Raw genomic sequence first — 20,212 nt, 5'->3', positions numbered from 1 at the left:
CAAGGAGCCTTTCATTCGAATAAATTACTAAACTAATTGCTAACTGTTAACTTTGCTGTTCTCATATCAATAATAAGCAGATGAGTCAAAAACAGCATTTTGTTTTTCCAAGAGCGTGTGTGCCACCGGACTATCAGTTTAAAAGTAGTGAAGAAACATTAGCCCAACCCTCTCAACTGTACCACTGAATTCCAAAGAATCAACAACCGACACTGTCTTTTTGCTTGTTTATTAGCAAGTTCAAACTCACCCTCTTTATATATACCCCGATTGCTTCTTTATAAGATAAGATGCCTTCTCATGTAGTTGTGATACAGTTAAATAAAAGACTGTACAATAAAACAAGCCATCAGAAACAAACCAGTTAAATATAAATAATATTACTGTATCACTTTTATCGGGTCTATTTTCTAGCACCTTGAAATACTTGTTAAGTATATTTATTAATTTTCATTTAAAATCCATACAACTTATAATACCTTAAAACCTTTTGGTCTTAATTTAGAATTAGGTATTTGATGAATTATATATTATATTAGTTAATACATTTGGTAATCAAATCAAGAAGTAGAATAATATGTTTATATTTATATATGAATTTATTAATAAAATAATGTAATTGGTATGTTTAATAATGTAATATATATAATTTATATGAATATTTATTCAGAAATTATTGTGAGATCACTTTAAATATGTACACAAGTTTTTCCCTCCTTTTTTGGAATGAATTATATATAATTAATTAATTGATTGATTCAGTTAATGCATATATAAAAATTGCCATTGTGCTGCATTGAGTTGTGATCCTTTGAAGGCGAATTGCCGAGGTACCAGGTCTTTGAAAATAAAGGAGATTATTGCTGGAGGAGTACTGGCTGTTCGGTGTGTTATCTGTTTACTTGCCTTTATGCTTTTCATGTTGTTTGTTTCAACTTATATTACTAGTCTATATTATTCACGTATGGGCAACACAAAATATTGTCTAACTTTTACAGAGGGCCTCTATACTTTCATGCCATACCTCAATCTTGAAACAGCAGACCCACTATGCTTGTATGGACTTTTGTTTTTTAACAACGACCGACAATTACTTGGTCTTGTCAGCAGTACCAGCGGCGGCGGCACCCTCGACCTGCGACCTAACCCGGATAAACCGAAAGACAGAAACGTTTACAATTAAAAAAAATTTTCTTATGATCTACACAGAAAGCGCTTCGTCGGAAAGTGAAACAAATGAAGCGTAGCTTAGAGGCATACAACTACTCTCGCAATTGAGGACCACGTGGTTTCAGCGTACTCCAACTATTAAAAGTTCGGAAACCTACTGAACAAAGACTACTTAGCGAAACACTTCCTAAATTTAACTAATACATAAAATTAACTAATACATAAATTTAACTAATACATACACAACATTTAACATCCCCCTACCTTCCGACTCGACGATTTCACAAACAAAACCGAACAGAGCACAACAATAACCAGCCAAACTAATAAAATATTATCTAAACAGTGACAGCAAAATTACACAAACACTTACCTGAATTATTCCAACGATGGAGAAAAACACTTGTTGCTAGTCCTTGACATGAAATGGAGCCGACAGGATTCACTTCAATGTGAAAGAAGTTCCACACAGCAGCTAATCCCTTTTATTAAGAAAATAGTGGGCTGGCCAAGGAAGATATGACATCACAATGTGGGTGGATCACAGGGGCTTCAATACAGCATGCTAATAAGGCGGTGTTTTCGTCACTTTGGGGGAGGAAACGTCCTGGGATGTACTCGAGGACCTATGGCAGATGTGACATCATTATTTCTGAGCCGGAAAGAGGTTTTTCAGTTGTTTTCTAAAACGGAAACTAATATAGTACGGAGGGTTAGGAAGGTAAGCTATAAAACAGTTTCGATGATTTTATTTCAAAGCTGCAATTATTATTGTTTTTGGCCTGTAGCACATAAGGGGGACTTAAGGAAACAGCAGATACAGCTAGTGGATTTGATATCCCGTTGTTTTCCTTTAAGCCTTTTTTAAAAGCTAGACCTCTCAAACACTAAGTACAGGACTTTTTTATATATTTTGTATGTTTTCTATATGCTTTATTTGCCTGTTTTCCAGTTGTGACATTTTTCTCTCAGATAATTGTTGCTTTGATTAGTGCCTTAATTGACTGATTAACTTATGCTATTTAAGTGCTTTTGCTACCACTTGAGAACAGTCTGATGAAGCGGTGAGAGCACACCATGAAAGCACTCTCTCTCTTTTGTGTGCATTAAAGTTTTTTGTTTTACCTTCAGCTGCATTAGTTTTGGTACCTTTTTTGTTTTTTAGTGTATCCTGGAACACCTTCTAAGTAGCAATAGTAAACATGACTTATCAGGACCACTTGAGTTACTTTTCAACTATAGCCTCAAAACAGGCTCTGTACCATAAGATTGGAGGACTGCAGCAGTTATTTCACTTCATAAGGGTGGACCATCAACCAACCTTGGAAACTGCAGACCTATAAGTCTGACTAGTCTAATCTCCAAAGCCGTGGATCAAATTATCATGGAAATGATAAACAAAGACATAGACAACCTTCAGACACTGGACCCAATCCAGTTTGCTTTTGTCAAGGGAAGGTCTTACCAACTAAACCTGGTGGACTTCTTTGAGAAAGTCAGCTAGGCAATGGATGAGGTGAAAACAGTACCTACAGCTTCTCTGGACTTAGCTAAGGGGCTCAATACAATACCCCACACGGATATAGTTGACAAACTCACTGAACTGGGCCTAAATCCCTGTATAACTCACTGGATTGTCAACTGGCTAACATACAGGACACAGGAAGTCAGGATTGATAGTACTACCTCCACTAAGAAATTGGTCACCAGCGGGGTACCTCAGGACTTTGTGCTCAGACTGCTATTTGTCATCTACTACTTGGAGGTAAAATCTAATGTCAAGGGCCTTTGTCTGACCAAGTTCACAGATGACTGCATACTCAAAGCTGTCATAGATTCATCCATGACAAAAACATCTTACAAGAGAACCGAACATGGACAAATGCCTAGTGCCAAAGCCACAAACTAAAAGTCAATGCCAAGACATGCATTATAGTGACTTTTTGGAAAACTGACACCCAGGCTAATTACTCCATGAATAAGACACCCCTAAGAGTTCACCCAGTTGTCAGGGATCTGGGAACATATGTAGACAGTAATCTGGCCTTTGACCAACATGTGACCAAGGTAGTAAGAAATTCATTCTATGTTGCCCAACTTATGAGTAAGAGCATGGTGTCCAGGTCCAAGGAAGTCATAGGACCACTTTATTTGGCCCTTATCAGACCCATTCTTATTTATTTATTTACAGTTTGTTGACCGGGGAAGTCCACTGGGCCCCAAGGGCCCGTTTTCAGTGGAGGCCTGGGCAGAAAAGCTCCACAATGCAAAATACAAGTCGAATACTTGCAAAATAATAATACAAATACAAAAAAGAATATTTACACTGGTAATAAAGAATATAAAACAAAAATATCATGTAGTAAACAGTTATAATTTTGAAAACATGTTTATAATCACATGGTGGAACATGTTCAAGTATAATGCCTCCTTCGGCATGTACCGGATCAGACACATGCAACAGTTGGAATGCCTGCAAAGGTTCCTTACCAAGAATATAATGCATTGTTCTGTATGAATTTCCTTAAAGCCCTATCTCTATACTGTGTCTCCTACAGGTTACTGAAAGATGATATATGCCTGGTATACAGTAGCGTTGTCGCCTCACAGTAAGACGCTGTCCGATTCAATTCTCAGCTAGAGCGTCTTCTGCGTGGAGACATGCATAAATGGGCGTACCTTTGTTGAAGGTTGTGCATCAGGGCTGGTAACTCGGCATGTAAAAATCAACTACCAATCATTAGTGGACTGGAGTTCCGCTGTGGCGACCCCCTAACCGGGAAAAGCCGAAAGACACAACAAAAAATACAATACATCCTGTGATCCAGCTCTGCTGGACCTTTTGCACATCTGCAAAACAAACAGAATCCAAGGATTTAAATTTTGCTTTTGACATAAATAAGACATGTTGGTAAGACAGTTATGTGTCTCAAAGGATCCCCATGCTCTGGAACAGGATCCCCATCCATGTGAAACCGAGTTCATCCATCACTCTATTTAAGCATAACCTTGACCAATGGGTGGGAAATCAAAAATTCACCCTGGGTGTGTGGTCCCCATATCTTTGCTAGAGGCAGACAGTAATGACCAAACTAACATACCCCCCTCACACATAACATTTAGAAATGTTCTGACATACTCCCTCGTGATAAATGCCCATGATACACTGTTTCATAACTGGGTTGGATTGCATGGCTAGGCTTATAAAGGCCTTAGTGATCATTAGCCTAGTATATAACTGCAAACCTATAAACTATGCATTTACATTGTCAGTTTTTCTTCTTGCTTTTATTAAAGATTCATTGCCTTATCCTTTCTCCTCTTTGTTATCCTGCTCCTTGATCTTTGTTTCTTATAAAGTATAAAATAAAAGAAAAAATAAGGGAAAACACAATAAATTATGGCATTTAAGTGGGCAGGTTTTTCACATTTGCAGTAAAAATTTATTGCCATTTTGATTGAAAGTTCTTTGAAAAAAGCAGCAATGCTGACAAGGGTAAGATCCTGTGATTATGACAAAACCTTGGCACCAATGCTGGGTGTGAAGCAGTGACAGATGCAAGAAAACCTGAAGTAAGATCCTAAATGCATGCCTGACATGTTGACTAAGGCTCCACGGAACGACACAAGGCCAGAGGTAGCCTTCTTAAGGACAGAGGTACTGCTGATATAAACTCTAGTTGGGAAAGAGGTCATAGGTTGAATAAATCTAAATGTGATTTACTGTTACTGGAGCTTCTTCCTCTCCAAAGAAGATAGCATCAGTCTTTAAAACTGCCTTGAGAGGCATGTAGGGTTGCCACCTTTTCAAATCCCAAAGTGGGACATTTTTCGTACTAACATCAGATTTTGCAGGCCGAAACATACCCACAGCCAGTACAAAGGACAGAACCTCACTTTTTTGCCTAAATAAAGCTTATTCTTGTAGCATTTTAGTTGCTTATTCTGTTTCTTATAACATTTAGGTGATTCAGATACAGAATAACTGTTTTATGCAATTATTACATAAAATACAGGAAATATTTTGGCCTAAAATCTCAGGACATCTGCTAGTTTTACAATATTTTTGCAGGACACAACTGCCCAAGGAGGGACTGTCCCTCGCAATGTGGGACAGGTGATAACCCTAGAGGCATGAAGGATAAAATATTTTGACTTCATTGTTATAGTTTGTTGTATAAGACCAAAGCTGGGAGACCCCACGTCTGTACAATGTCTTGAAATGTGTGAATCAAGCTTCCATTCATCAGTGGGTTATTTTTCTACTTAAATAATTTATCTGATTCTGCTAACTTGTACATGTTATCAAATCAAGCTTCCATTCATCAGTGGGTTATTTTTTCTACTTAAATAATTTATCTGATTCTGCTAACTTGTACATGTTGCCAAATCAAGCTTCCATTCATCAGTGGGTTATTTTTCCTACTTAAATAATTTATCTGATTCTGCTAACTTGTACATTTTACCAAATCAAGCTTCCATTCATCAGTGGGTTATTTTTCTACTTAAATAATTTATCTGATTCTGCTAACTTGTACATGTTACCAAATCAAGCTTCCATTCATCAGTGGGTTATTTTTCCTACTTAAATAATTTATCTGATTCTGCTAACTTGTACATGTTACCAAATCAAGCTTCCATTCATCAGTGGGTTATTTTTCCTACTTAAATAATTTATCTGATTCTGCTAACTTGTACATGTTACCAAATCAAGCTTCCATTCATCAGTGGGTTATTTTTCCTACTTAAATAATTTATCTGATTCTGCTAACTTGTACATGTTACCAAATCAAGCTTCCATTCATCAGTGGGTTATTTTTCCTACTTACACAGTGGTGCAGCGGTTAACGTTGTCGCCTCACAGCAAGAAGTTCTCCGGTTCGATTTTCGGCTGGGGTGCCTTCTGTGTGGAGTTTGTATGTTCTCCCTGTGTTCGCATGGGTTTCCTCCGGGTACTCCGGTTTCCTCCCACATTCCAAAGACATGCATCTGGAGCATTTCTCCCTGGGCCTCCGCTGAAAACAGGCTCTGTGGAACCTAGTCGGACATTCCTGAATAATAAATAAATAAAATAAATAATTTATCTGATTCTGCTAACTTGTACATGTTACCAAATCAAGCTTCCATTCATCAGTGGGTTATTTTTCCTACTTAATTTATCTGATTCTGCTAACTTGTACATGTTACCAATAACTGAAGGTTGTGTTGCAACAGCCATTCCCATTTTCTGACTTTTATTTTGCAAAGCTGGAAAGACGTGGTGCTTTCTTGTTTATTTGTGTACCATCCTGTTGTAAAGTTGCTTGTACTGATTCAAAAGTGTCCTGGCTGAAATTCTAGAAGGCTGGCAGGGCCCTATAAATTTCACTTTTTTTAGGTTGATCATAGGATCATAGGAAGTTACTAGGCTATTGGCCCTGAGGCCTTTACAAGCCTAGCCAAAAATTTAGCCCATGTTCCAACAAGTCAGCACCCTATGCCACTGTCCAGCAGGTGGAATCCCAGGGGTGTATTTTCTGTTCCCCATCCAGTTATCCAGGTTGCGCTTAAAAAGGTTTAATGAGGTACTCTGCTTTACATGGAAAGGGAGTCTGTTCCACAAAAGGGGCATAATTCTGTCCCGCCAATGAGTTCTATTGATGTCACAGACCAGGTTGAGGTCACTCGTGCAGGTTACTCGAGTGGAGCTTGACTAGTGGATATGCAGCAATCCCATTAGGCTAGGGTCAGAGATTGCTTTGTATGCCAGACAGAGGTCACTTCTGAGGAGTCTGTAAGAGACTGAGTAGAATGACAGGGCTTTTAGCATATCTTTGTGTGCTTTGTGAGGTACATGCCAAAAGGGGCATTGTACTCAATAATGGCTCTTATAAGGGAAGAGTACAGGGGTGTTATGACCACATTGCCCCTGGATGGGATACCCTTACTAATGAGGTGAGCCGTGTAGAAAGCATTCTGTACAACGGAGGCAATATGGTGGTCAAAAGTCAGTTTGCTATCAACCTGAGTTCCCAGTCCGTCACGACTGATTGAGTGCTTTGTGCCTTATTATCAATGTGATAATTTGTGAAGACATCACTCTCCCCAAAAGGGATGATGATGATGCATTTTTTGGCATTCAGTTTGTGGCCATAATTCTGGCACCAGTCATCTGGGTGAGACCCACTTGGAGGATGTTCACACCACTAGGGGAACTGATGACAGCACCCAGCTTGCAGTCATCTGCAAACCTGGTCAGCCATAGCCCACTAGATTTGGCCTCCACTCCTGAGAAGTATATCCCAAGCAGCAGAGGTCCCAATACCAATCCCTGGGGTACACTGCTTGCTATGGGTCTACTACTTGAGGTGGCTTCCCCTATTTTGGCTAGGTGGGTTCTATCAGTGAGCCAGTATGCTACCCATTGGTAACATATGGATTGATGCCTAGTTGAGAGAGTTTATCTATTATACCTGAGTGGGGAATAGTATCCAAGGCTTTGGCCAGGTCAAGGTAGGTGGTATGCATGGTCTTCCCGTAATCTATGGCCTTGGAGATTGTCTCACAGAAGTCGACCAAATTTAACAGGCACGACCTCCCCTTGACAAAACCAGACTGTGTGGGGTCAAGTGTTTGGAAGTTGCCAATGTCCTTATTAATGAGTTCCATTGTAATCCGCTCCATGGCCTTGCAGATCAGGCTAGTTAGGCTGATGGGTCTATAATTTCCCGGATCGGTGGATGCTCGACTTTTGTGCAAAGAGATGATAGTGGCAGATGTTCATCGTGTTACACTGCTGCAGTCATCACACTTGGGTTATCCTGCCATCAGGCGGTCCCGCAGTCAGCCAGAGTTCCAAAGTCTTGGTCCAGTGTCGGTTGCTGCCGCTTCTTCCCTGACGTCAGTGCGCCAGGGGTATATAAGATGCATCCGACGCCATTTTCTTCAGTCTTTCTTGCCGCGCGGTGCCCGAAGCAGAAGCAGTTCGCAAGTGCCGGTCGGCCGACTCCTGAGATTTTCAAATTGAATTTCAGACCGAAGTCTTCAATAAAGCTAAGTACCCCGTTAGGAAACCTTTTCTTGCCTTAGTCCGATGTCAGAAAAAGTTAACAATTGCATTTCTTGTGGGAAGCAAATACCTCATAAGGACTTTCATTCTTGTTGTATTCCTTGCCTAGGCCCAGACCACGACATCACAGGTTGTCGGTTTTGTGCTAGGTTTAATAAACGAACTACTAAACATCGGTTTGATTTTGCCCAACATTATTTTGGTAGGAAATTTAATTATACCATGCCGTCAGAGCAACCGACGACCGGAATGCATAAAAAAATGCAAAGATAAGGACAGGCAGCCGAGACCCAAACCAGACTCCGAGGCCTCTGCTAGGCCAGTCGTGGTTCTCTGGTTTTCAGTGAGGCGTCTACGCAGCCCCTGATGACCGCTGATTTAGAACCCCAGGCAACATCCGATTCACAAGCGGAGATTGCTAGGGCTCCACAACCTTTACCTTTAGGCTCTTCCGACTCCATGCCTGAAGGAGATTCCGGTGCAGTTGAAACGCCTTCAGTTGCAGAAGGTGTCTTCAGACTGACTACACTCACTATTAAATCCTATGCAAAGCTGAAAATTCCTTTAAAAACAAAGAAGACTGTACAGCAGTCTCCAGTACAAGGCCCCATGCCTAAGAAACAGATGCTTAAGATGGCTGAAGACTTAATTACCCTAATCAGGGGTTTCCATCCCCCTCCTGATAAAAGGCCAAGACAGGAGGAGGACTACGCTTCCTCTGACCAGGTTTCAATTCCCACAGACTCTTCTGAGGAACAGGAATATTCCTTTCCCCCTTATGAAGACTCTGATGCTGAAGAGTCTATCCCTTCTGCATCTCCCCCAGAAGACTACTCTTTTGGGGAAACCTTACTTACCATGAGGGAACATTTCCACTGGGAAGGCCAGGATTACTCTGATTCTAAGAAAAGGCTCAGAGAGTTCCTTTTACTACCACAGCACAGACCCCTTGCTATTCCACCTGTGTTAGACATTGTGGATGATGTTTATTCAGAATCTAGTCTTAACCCAGATTCACTACTTCCTGCACCAGCCAAACCAGACAGATATTACAGAGTCCCTGACTCACACAAATTCCTGTATAAAAGCCCTGTTACTGACCCAGAAACCATTTCCCAGGGTCCCAAAGGGGTTAAGGCCTCTACTGCTAAAAATCCTGTGCCCTCTGAAAGGGATTCTAGAGCACTAGACAGATGGGGAAAGAAAGTATATACCTCAGCTACTCTAGCTATGAGGGCCTTAAATTGTCAGTTTCACATGCTGAAATATCAACAATATTTGATGTCTCAATTAAAACAAAAAATGCTCACACATACAGAACAGCCTGATTACAAGGAAATGCAAGATTTGTTGCATGCAGCTGAACAAGTGGGAAAACATACTTTGCAATGTGGATTTGATTCATTGGAAGCTTCTTGTAGAGCAGCAGTGACAGGGTCTATCATACATAGGCATGCTTGGTTAAAAGAACAAACTTTGCCTAATCATGTTAAAGCAAAGTTATTGGACACACCTTTACAGCGGGATGTTTTATTTGGTGTAAAAGCAGAAGAAGTTTTAAAGAAAATGGAGGATAAGGCAAAATCTATGCAGACGGTCAAGGATTTTTTACAGGTTCAGCCCCCTCGTTTCAGCAGAAATTGGCCAACAAAAAACTGGTCCTTTCCAGCTTCTGCCAGAACACAGAGGGGCAGATACAGATGCCCAAGGGGCAGAGGCCAGTCACAAGGCTCTTACCAGCCTCGACAATGGGGTGCCACAACCCAAAAAGGAGGAGAAGACAGGTCTCAAACTACCAGAAGACAAACACAATGACTTACCCCTAAGACTTCCAAGCAAAACCCTCTTGGCAGATCCCTTGGGGGGAAAACTAGCACTTTTTGCAGACAATTGGCACATCATCACAAAAGACAAATGGGTCCTAAATATTGTATCGCAAGGATACAGATTCCACTTTCACACTTTGCCAAGGAAAAAAGGAATGCCAAACCTGCCACCGAATCAATGGGCAGAGGCCCAAAAGCAAATTTCAGCTCTCATGGACATGAGAGCCATTCAACAGGTTTCTACACAGGAGCAAGGACAAGGATTTTACTCAAGACTGTTTCTAGTTCCCCGAAAGGACAAAGCCTGGAGACCCATTCTGGACCTCTCAATTCTAAACACAAACCTGGAAGTACCCAAATTCAAGATGCTAACACTACAGCAACTTCTTCCCATGCTGGGCAAGAAGGCTTGGCTAGTAACGCCAGACCTCAAGGAGGCATACCTGCATGTCCCTATCAGACAAAATTGCAGAAGATACCTCCGATTTATAGCAGGTTCAACCCATTACCAATTCTCTGCACTGCCCTTTGGCTTATCTACTGTGCCCAGGGTCTTCACAAAATGCCTGGCACCAGTAATTGCATACTGCAGACAAAGAGGGATTCAAATATATCCATACCTGGATGACTGCCTTATTCAAGCAGAAAGCAAGGACATTCTATTAAAGCATCTGGCGTTTGTCAAAAACCTACTAAGTTGCCTAGGGTACACAGTAAACGAAAATAAGTCAAAACTAGTGCCCTCACAAGACATAATATTCCTGGGTGCCAGCTTAAATACAACTGCGCAGATGGCTTATCTCACGCCAGACAAGCAAGGACAACTGACTCAATACTTCGAAATGATGGCAACAAAGACCCAACTCCCTGCAAGAAAAATTCTGCAGGCCTTGGGATTCATAGCATCTTGCATACTACTAATACTATATGCCAAACTGCATATGAGGAAATTACAATGGTATCTGAAAAGTGTATGGACTTAACACAGCCACAGCTTGGAAACAATAATTCCACTCATACCCTGCCTTCAACAGGAGTTTCTATGGTGGGCTCAGGCATGTCACCTCAACAAGGGTCAGCCTTTTACCTTACCCACAGCCAGGCAAACTATAACAACAGATGCATCGGATTATGCCTGGGGAGTGCACTTGGCAGGACAGTGTATTCAGGGCAAATGGTCTGCAGACCAAAGGCATCTACATATCAATCAAAAAGAGATGCTAGCTGTACAAAATGTCCTAACAGCTTTCAAGGACCTCCTACATCCAGGACAACTTCTAATAAAGACGGACAACACCACAGTGATGTGGTACATAAACAAGCAAGGGGCACACACTCCTATCCCCTATGCAGACAAGCAATGACCTTGTGGAACACAGCATTGACCTACCAAGTTCAACTACAAGCACAATTCCTGCCAGGAAAGAAAAACACATTGGCAGAAGATCTAAGCAGAAACATCATAGATCCTCATGAGTGGAAACTAGATCCACAAGTATTCGCAATGATAACTCAAAAATGGGGGAGCCCAGACATAGATCTGTTTGCTTCCCCCCAAAACTACCAACTACGGAAATTCTGCACAAGGACATACCACACACTAGCTTGGAAAGTGGATGCCCTCTCATTCAGTTGGAAAACATTGGCAGTGTATGCCTTTCCTCCACTGCCTCTTCTGGCAAAGGTGCTGCTGAAAGCCAGATTAGAGAGGCCACAAATGATACTCATTGCTCCAGACTGGCCACGCCAACACTGGTATCCAGTACTAAGGAACATGGCTCAAGGCCCACCATGGATTTTACCTACAATTCCTCACCTGTTCACTCAGCAAAACAATCAGATTCTACACAGCCAGCTGAAGACTTTAAATCTGGCTGCATGGCAAATTGCCTAAACAACCAGTCAACACTTCTCTCTAAAGCTGTGATGGATGTCATTCTGGAGGCCAGGAAGCCCAGCACCAGGAAAGTCTATTCAGACAAATGGAAAAGATTCTGCGCCTGGAACCAGGCTAAAGGCCAAAATCCCCTTGTCCCAAATATTCCTCAGATTCTTCAATATTTAACTGAGATGTTGCACAAAGGACTTTCCTTCTCATCTGTTAAGATCCACGCCTCAGCTGTTTCAGCTCAATACAACATGGATCCTCCTATATTTTCACATCCATTACTAAGACAATTCCTCAGTGGGGCTAAGAATATAAGACTGCCCCAGAGAGCACCAACACCAACTTGGGATCTCAACTTTGTTTTGGAAAAACTTACACTACCGCCCTTTGAACCAGCTTTCACAGATGATCTACAGTTCCTGTCATGGAAAACTGCCCTTCTGCTAGCAATAACTTCAGCACGAAGAGTCTCAGAGCTACAGGTCCTAATGGCAGTGGAGCCTTTCATCATTTTTCATCAGCACAGAGTCTCTTTACGAACTAACCCTTCCTTTATGCCAAAGGTGGTATCCAGTGTGGCCCTTAACCAAACCATTCATTTGCCCACCTTTTATCCAAACCCCCAGAACAAAGGGGCAAGGCTGCTACACTCTTTGGACATTCACAGGCAATTACGTTACTACTTGGATAAAACTAAGGCTTTCAGAAAATCTGACCAGCTCTTTGTATCCTATGCTGTGGGATCACAAGGAAAAGCTATCTCAAAACAGACTATTTCAAAATGGATAAGGACATTGCATCTGTTTCTGCTGCACACACCATGGGAAATCTGTGCCTGGTAACATCAGGCCCCATTCCACCAGGGTTACAGCAACATCAACAGCCTTTCTCAGAGGGGTACCAATCAAGGATATTTTGGAGGCTGCAACTTGGAGTTCAGTGCACACCTTCACCAAGCACTATCACTTACCTCTATACCCTAAAACTAGAGCTGGCTTTGCTACTGCAGTTCTGCAGGGCCTACTAGCCTCTCCAAACCCTGTTTAGTTTCACCACCCATCCTTAGCTTTGGGATTCAACCCAAGTGTGATGATTGCAGCAGTGTAACACGATGAACATAGTACAGTTTTGCACCTACCATAAATGTAGATGTTCGAGTGTTCACACTGCTGCAGTCCAAGTTACCCTCCCTCCATCCCCTCTGAACTAGCTGGATTTATCTATACCTTTCTATCCTATACAACCTTTGTGGTGTATTTGCTTGTAACTGAAGGTATTGTTTTATTTTTATATATATATTTTTTATTAGCAATATGTATTGCCTACCTATTGGGGGCACCTGACATCTGGGGCAAGAAAAACTGAAGAAAATGACGTTGGATGCATCTTATATACCCCTGGCGCACTGACGTCAGGGAAGAAGCGACAGCAACCGACGCCGGACCAAGACTTTGGAACTCTGGCCAACTGCGGGACCACCTGATGGCAGGATAACCCAAGTGTGATGACTGCAGCAGTGTGAACACTCAAACATCTACACTTATGGTAGGTACAAAACTGTACTTTCTTCACTCAGCTGGGATGAAGCCGGTACTCAGGCTTTGGTTGAATAGGGTGCCAAATGGTGCTGCAAGTTCCAGCCTGGGTTCATGTAGGATGCAGCCTGGGATGTTATCAGTTCCCATGGAGGCTGTATTTTTTGCCTTTGAGAGAGCAGTGATTACTTGCTCCCTAAAGATAAGGGGAAGGAGGCAGGTACTGGTGATGTCCTCTTTTACTGATGGAGGGACAGAGGAGTGAATTTTTCACTGAACCTGTCTGCCAGCAAATTGGCTATATCTACAACGTTTGTGTATGTGGTGTCCTTGCCCACCAGTTCTTAGCAGATAAGGTTGCTTCCCTTGAGATTGCGGACATATGTGAAGAAGGCCTTATGATTTTCTTTAGTAGATATGGCCAGTTTGGACTCGAGGTTTGCTTTGGAGGATTTCACTAGTGCTCTTATTTGCTTGTTCAGGCTAAGGAGAGATTGCTTTCAATTAGGCACCCGCTCCTTGATGGTCCTGGACAGCAATTTTCATTTATTATAGAGTTTATTTATTACAGATGCCCACAAGACAGGTTTACTCTTCCTTGAGGAGGAGGATTTTGTCCTGTCTGGTATTCCTGATTCCATGCAGCTATATAAATGCTTGTATAGTACTTTGGTGTAGGTTTGGACATATGTGCCAGTTCCTGTGGAGGGGGAGGGGCTGTGAAGCTGTTTATACCTTCCCTCAGGAGATTGTAATCGGCTTTGGAGAATTTTTTTTGTGTGACCCTAGCTAGGGAGGGATCGGGGGAGATGATAACTTTGAAAGTGACTGCTTTTTAGTGAGATCTTACCAGGGATGATGGCAGTGGTTACTCATGTTGGTTAATAAGTCCAAGATATTTTCACCTCTTGTGGGGGTGTCAGCCAACTGGTCCAAGGCATTTACATTGACAAAATCAAGGAATCTCTGGACATTTGTGTTCTGGCATGAGTAGTTCTTCCAGTCTATGTTTGGGTAGTTAGTCACTCAGTATCAGGGTAAAGGGTTTAATCTTAATAGATTCAAAGAGGTTCAGATAGGTGGAGTGGGCATTGTGAGAAAGAGTTGGAGGCCTATAGCTAGCTATGATTTGAATAGGGGTCTTGTCAATTGTTAACTGCACCTGAAGTGTTTCCTGCGCATCATACTGTTTGACCAGCCTAGAGGTGTGTATGTTTTTGTATATATTGCAATTCCACCTCCTTTTGTTTTGCTGCCCATGGTTTGGGGTGTGAATCAATGATAGGATAAGTAACCTGGTAAGGCTGGGGTGCTCTCTGTAGCTTTGAACCAGGTTTCTGTGACTGCACAAATGTCAACATCTTTCAGGGTTAGGAATGCTTGCAGTGAGTGCAGTTTCATGTTTAGACTCCTAGCATTTAGCAGCATGATCTTTAATTTGGGTATATATCATGACTTTGAAAAGGCGTAATGCCGAACACCTATTCATAGACACATATATGTCAAATCCCAGTTAACCAAACAGCCAGATCACCAAGCATCTTTGGGATACCCAAGATTCATAAGAACGTTTACAACCCCCCATTATGTCCTATAGTCAGTTCTGAAGGCACAAAGACACAACCGCTGGCCATTTTTGTAGATACTACATTAAAACAGTACCAACAACAATACCCACATATTTTGATAGATTCATGGGATTTTTTATCAAAAATGAGAACTTTAGAATTTGGGGAAGAGTTTTTGTAGACGTGTTAGATTTATTTTCGGTGATTCTGCACTCTATAGGACTAGAATGGTTTGAGTTGATGCTCATAGAATTTGGATTTCTCTCTGCAAATGATTTTAGATTGGTATTAGAAAACTGGAGTTAGTTCTTAAAAACAATTTTTTGTTTTTCCAAGGAGAAATATACCATGAAAAAGATAGGGTGGCAATGGGTTCCTCCTGCACCCCTATTTTTGCTAATATAGTTATGCTTTATTGGGAGACCCATTTTGTGTTGTATTCAGTGTATAGTGGATATATCCAAAGGTTTTTTCGTGTTTTGGATGATATCGTTATTGTCTAGAAAGGTTCAGGTATTGATTCCTACATTTCTTACGTTTTAAAACTCTACAACAGAATTTTTAAGATTTACCCATGAGATGGGTGTAAATGAGATCCATTACTTGGATGTAACCATTAAGAAAGAGTTCATTAATAACAAATATATTTCAAGGGTTTATAGGAAAAACTGTTTTTCTAATTCTTATTTGCACTATGAGAGTGAACACCTTCCATTCCAAAAGCGGAATATAGTAAAGGGGCAGATGGTAAGGGTCGCCCGGATGATTTTGGAAAGGGAGGACTTGATCCACGAGTTGGATTATGTACATTCCCTGTTTTCAGAGAGAAAATATCCTGATAGTCTTATAGTGCCAATAAAGGAACAGATTTTAGAGGGATGGGTGACAGTTTACCTCCCTTTACTGACAAGTGAGGTATTCGGAAGAAGAGATGCAAGACAAGTAGAAGTAATGGACTGGGTCCCATACTTTGTGATTACATATAATCAAGACATGATATGGATAAAAAGGACTATTAGTAGGATATGGGACATGTTTAAAAGGATGCCCAATAGGTACAGTTATAAGAGGAACCTCAGTTTGAAGGAAATCCTGGAAAGGAAAAAGGCAGAAGTAAGTGCAGGAACTATAAATAGGATCAGCACACATAAACGTGGAAGGTGTGCTCAATGTCCCTTTACAGCGAACAGTAAGAGTCTAGTTTTTCCAGGGGATCAAAAGAAATGAACAGCTAAGAAGTACTGTAGTTATTCTTCAAAGGGGGTTGTTTATATCGCGTACTGTACGTTTTGCTGGAGATTTTACATAGGTAAAACAGAATGTTGTCTTAGACGGCAGGTACACGAGCACATGTACGATATAGGAAAGAAAAAAGAAAGGAATGCCCTATTTCGACATGTGTTAGTGTGTGACCATTCTAATTTTAAGTTTTGGGTATTAGAACACGTGGAATATAATGATAGGGGAGGAGACTGGGAAACCATGCTTGAATACAGAGAGATGTTATGGCAATTAAGGTTAGATGCTTGTACATTCCCTGGATTAAACAATCACATTTCGATTGTTCCTGCTTTAGAATTAAAAACTTTAGATATATAGAAGCCAAATGATTATTTTAAATGACTATTTTAAATGATTAGGTTAATTAACTATGTATATGTTTCAAGAAATAAATATATATAATATATAATATATATGTTTTAAGAAATAACTGTTTTTGTATGTAATGAATGTGTTTTAATGAGTTAATTGAGTGTATTTAATTGATTAATGTTTAGACCAATAGGAAGGTTTTGGCAAACTATTCAAGTGGATTTAAGTGGTTTTATTATAGGAAAGAACTTATTCTGAAGAAGTCTCCTGTAGGGAGATGAAAGTGCTTAATCTGGTTATTTGTCAATAAAGCAGAAGAATTTTATTCTAACGTTTTTGGTTGCTTTTTTAAGTGAACATTTGCATTCGTGTTGTGGCCTTGTGGATTATAATTGGACAACATTTCAGGAGGGACAGCCTTTATTTTTTCCTTGCACGCTGATTTTGTGTGCTAACACAGAAGGTCTTTGGCTAACGAAGTTCGCAGATGACTGCAAACTAGGCACATAATCGAAACTCCTAACGATGTGGACATCCTACAAAAGGGCCTCACTGAGACAGATGCCTGGTGTCTAACCCATGACCTCAAGCTCAATGCCAAAAAGTGCATTGTCATCCCCTTTGGTAAAAACTCTGTACCCATGAGCTACCACATAGGTGGTAGTCTACTTAACACCGAAAGTGTGATGAGACCTTGGGTCACAGGTGGACAGTAGTCTCTCCTTTGATCATCACATCACCACAGTAGTCAGGAAATCCGTCTACGTGGCACACCTCATCACATAAGGTTTCTCATCCAGGAAAAAAGAGTTCATTGTTCCCCTCTACTTGTCACTCATTAGACCCATTATAGAGTAGAACGCCCCTTTTGGTATGTACCTCACAAGACATTTACAACAACTGGAAAGGCCACAGAAATACCTCACAAAGAGGATTACCGGTCTCAAACAGATGGCCTATGCAGACCGTCTCAAAAAACTCCAGCTTTACTCCGTCACATATCGCCTACTCAGAGGCAATCTCTGCCTAACATACAAAGCTATGTCAAACCCAGAGCTGTTGGACATGCTCCACTTAAAGAAATCCCAATCCATCCGAGCTACACGCTCTAGGGACATAAACCTTGTCACCACAGTAAACAGAACATGCTGGAGGGATAGATTCCTGTCCCAGAGACTTCCCATACTCTGGAACAAACTACCTATCTGTATCAAACAAAGCTCCTCATTAGCACTCTTCAAGAAAAATCTTGATGATTGGATGGGAAATAGGAAATTCACCCCGGGGATCACATCTGTCGCTCTGCTCGACAAGGGCAGAGGAAAATAATTTTCTTGGGTGGCAAAAGCCAGGGTACCTTTTTGGCTACCTACCTATGAACCTATGAAAATGCAGGAGTGCGGCAAACATTGAATCTCACTATTCACTTCTAAAGTTGTTTTTTGCATAGGAGGGCGTCTCCTTGACCCCCCCCCCCACCCACCCACCCAGCATGAGGCAGGCAAGCCCTTGCATCCCCAAACTTATATATACCAAGTCTGAGACAGACATACCTCATAGAAAAAGGAATACTTTATAAAACCGAAATCTCGGACTTTGTATTTATGTCTGCATTGGTCATTCAGTCTCACTCTTTCAGGACTCAAATTGCTACCAAAGAGACTTCTCCTTTTGAGTCTAGTTGCCCTGAAGTGATGTGGTGTTGAAGTGGACTGTGCAAGCATAATCTGAATAACCTGTTGTTAGATACTGGACGTTGGATGGGAAAAGCAATGTCATTCCGGTAGATGCATTTGTCTGATCTGTATGTCATAGGAATTTATTCTTTATATATTTGAACAAAGGAATCCTTCTGTCCATTGGTTCAAAATTTCTGAGGGGTAGTTGCATATTTCTTATTTGAAGTCCTATATAACGACGTAGGGGAAAGAAAGAAAGAATTAGTTTACATCAGAGCTGTCAGAAACTTTAGTGGCTTGTTGTAGAGATAATTCTATTACACAGCCCGTGAGGTCATGTGTTTTTTTTTTTTTTAACTAGAATATGTTTAGAGTAAAAGCCTTGATCTCTGGTAGATACCCTCTGTATTGCATTAATTAATAACTTATCAATTTACTGTAAGGCTTGCACTTCTTAATGAGGAGGTGTCCATTGAACAAATTACATTTGAAATTTCTAAGTAAATTCTCTTGCAAAACCCTGCTGTATCATTTGTAAAACCCTCTTTTTTTGAACTGAGTGAGCAGTAAATAGGTGGTTTGAGATGATGTATAAGGCATTCTTCAACATCAAGGATGGTCTAAAGTTCCTTTTTCTTCCCCATATACTCATTCTGGCATTTCTGGAGCAAAAGAATAAATGTCAGAAGTCAGCCCCTGATATACTTCACGAGTCTAAATATTTTTTTTTAAAGGAAGTGAAACTGTAAGAAGAGAAGCTCTCATTAATCTTTCCTGTCTGTGACAAAATGGCCTGTGAGTTGTCTGAATACTGCCAGGGGCAGGGGGTAGAATCCATCCCACCTCAATTTCTGATTGGCTGTGCTCATTCATGGCTGTGCTGACATGCATAGGGCTGAGTGGGTGATGGGTGTGTTCCAGTTGTCAGGTGACCAGGCACCTGTGCACGGTAATGTGTCTGGCGAAGGCTCAGCAGGATCAGGAAAAACATGCATCAGGTCAAATTCACTAAGGGTGCTGTTCCACACCCTCAAGGACAGAACACACCAGACATCAAACAGTTTTCTGATGTTATGAACATGAGCTGTAAGCCCTAGTGTGGGGAAACCCCATGGATCCTCCTTCCTCTGAACCATTAAGCCTTTCTGGACCCAAGAGAAGACCCAGTTCCATTAAGCCCTTCTGGACCCAGGAGAAGTCCCAGTTGTAAGATCTCTTTGTCCTAAGTGCAAACGTCAAGCTCCAGCTTGGGAACAGAGAGGAGTCCTTCCTGGGATGAGGCCAGTCATGACCACACCATGACTATTCAGCCTGTGATGGACACTGCTTCCGCCCCAGGACATTTACCCCTAGGTGGTTGCTGGAGTGTGCCACTTATACTGTCTAGCTAAGTAGAAGATGGCCAGGACTTCGGGTCCTAACTAGTTGAGGTGAGAACCTTTCCTAGATGGACCATTTGTTTTCTATATCAGGTGGGCATAACTTACCTGGATATATTCTGTTTAAAAATACAAGGATCAGTTATATCCTCCAGCTGTCTATAAGGTTTATCCTGATACCATAGGATAGTCCAGGGCCGTGCAATAGCTGCTTAGTTTTATTTGCTGTTTATTTTGTCTGAATAACCTTTGCAGGGAAAGGTTAGAGCTAAGCACTTGCATCCAGCTGGAAGGTTATCTTTCACAGCTAATGATTTCTTTTTGGGAGACCAGAATCTGAGGAACATAAGCGTATGGCTAAAACTTAACTTTTTGAAAAAGAAGTCACAGTGGCCACAGCATATAATTCATGCAATGCACATTTTAAAACAATTTTAACAGATAGAACTTTTGTATCATCATCTTGATCATCAGATTACATTACCTGAGTGCAACGAGTTGAAACAAATAATTGTAACAGATATTT

General features: G+C 41.1%; 1 protein-coding gene across 2 annotated transcripts in view; it reads left to right on the top strand.

Moving 5' to 3' along the window:
* Positions 1–20,212, top strand: part of LOC122815929 (mitogen-activated protein kinase 11-like) — an 836,549-nt gene that overhangs the window by 459,166 nt on the left and 357,171 nt on the right. The window lies entirely within an intron of this gene.

This window comes from Protopterus annectens, chromosome 11.part0 (assembly GCF_019279795.1).
Source record: "Protopterus annectens isolate FY-2018-M chromosome 11.part0, PAN1.0, whole genome shotgun sequence".
Classification (NCBI taxonomy): Eukaryota; Metazoa; Chordata; order Ceratodontiformes; family Protopteridae; genus Protopterus; species Protopterus annectens.
Note: the sequence above shows the minus strand (reverse complement) of the source record. Positions and strands in the feature narration are given on the sequence as shown.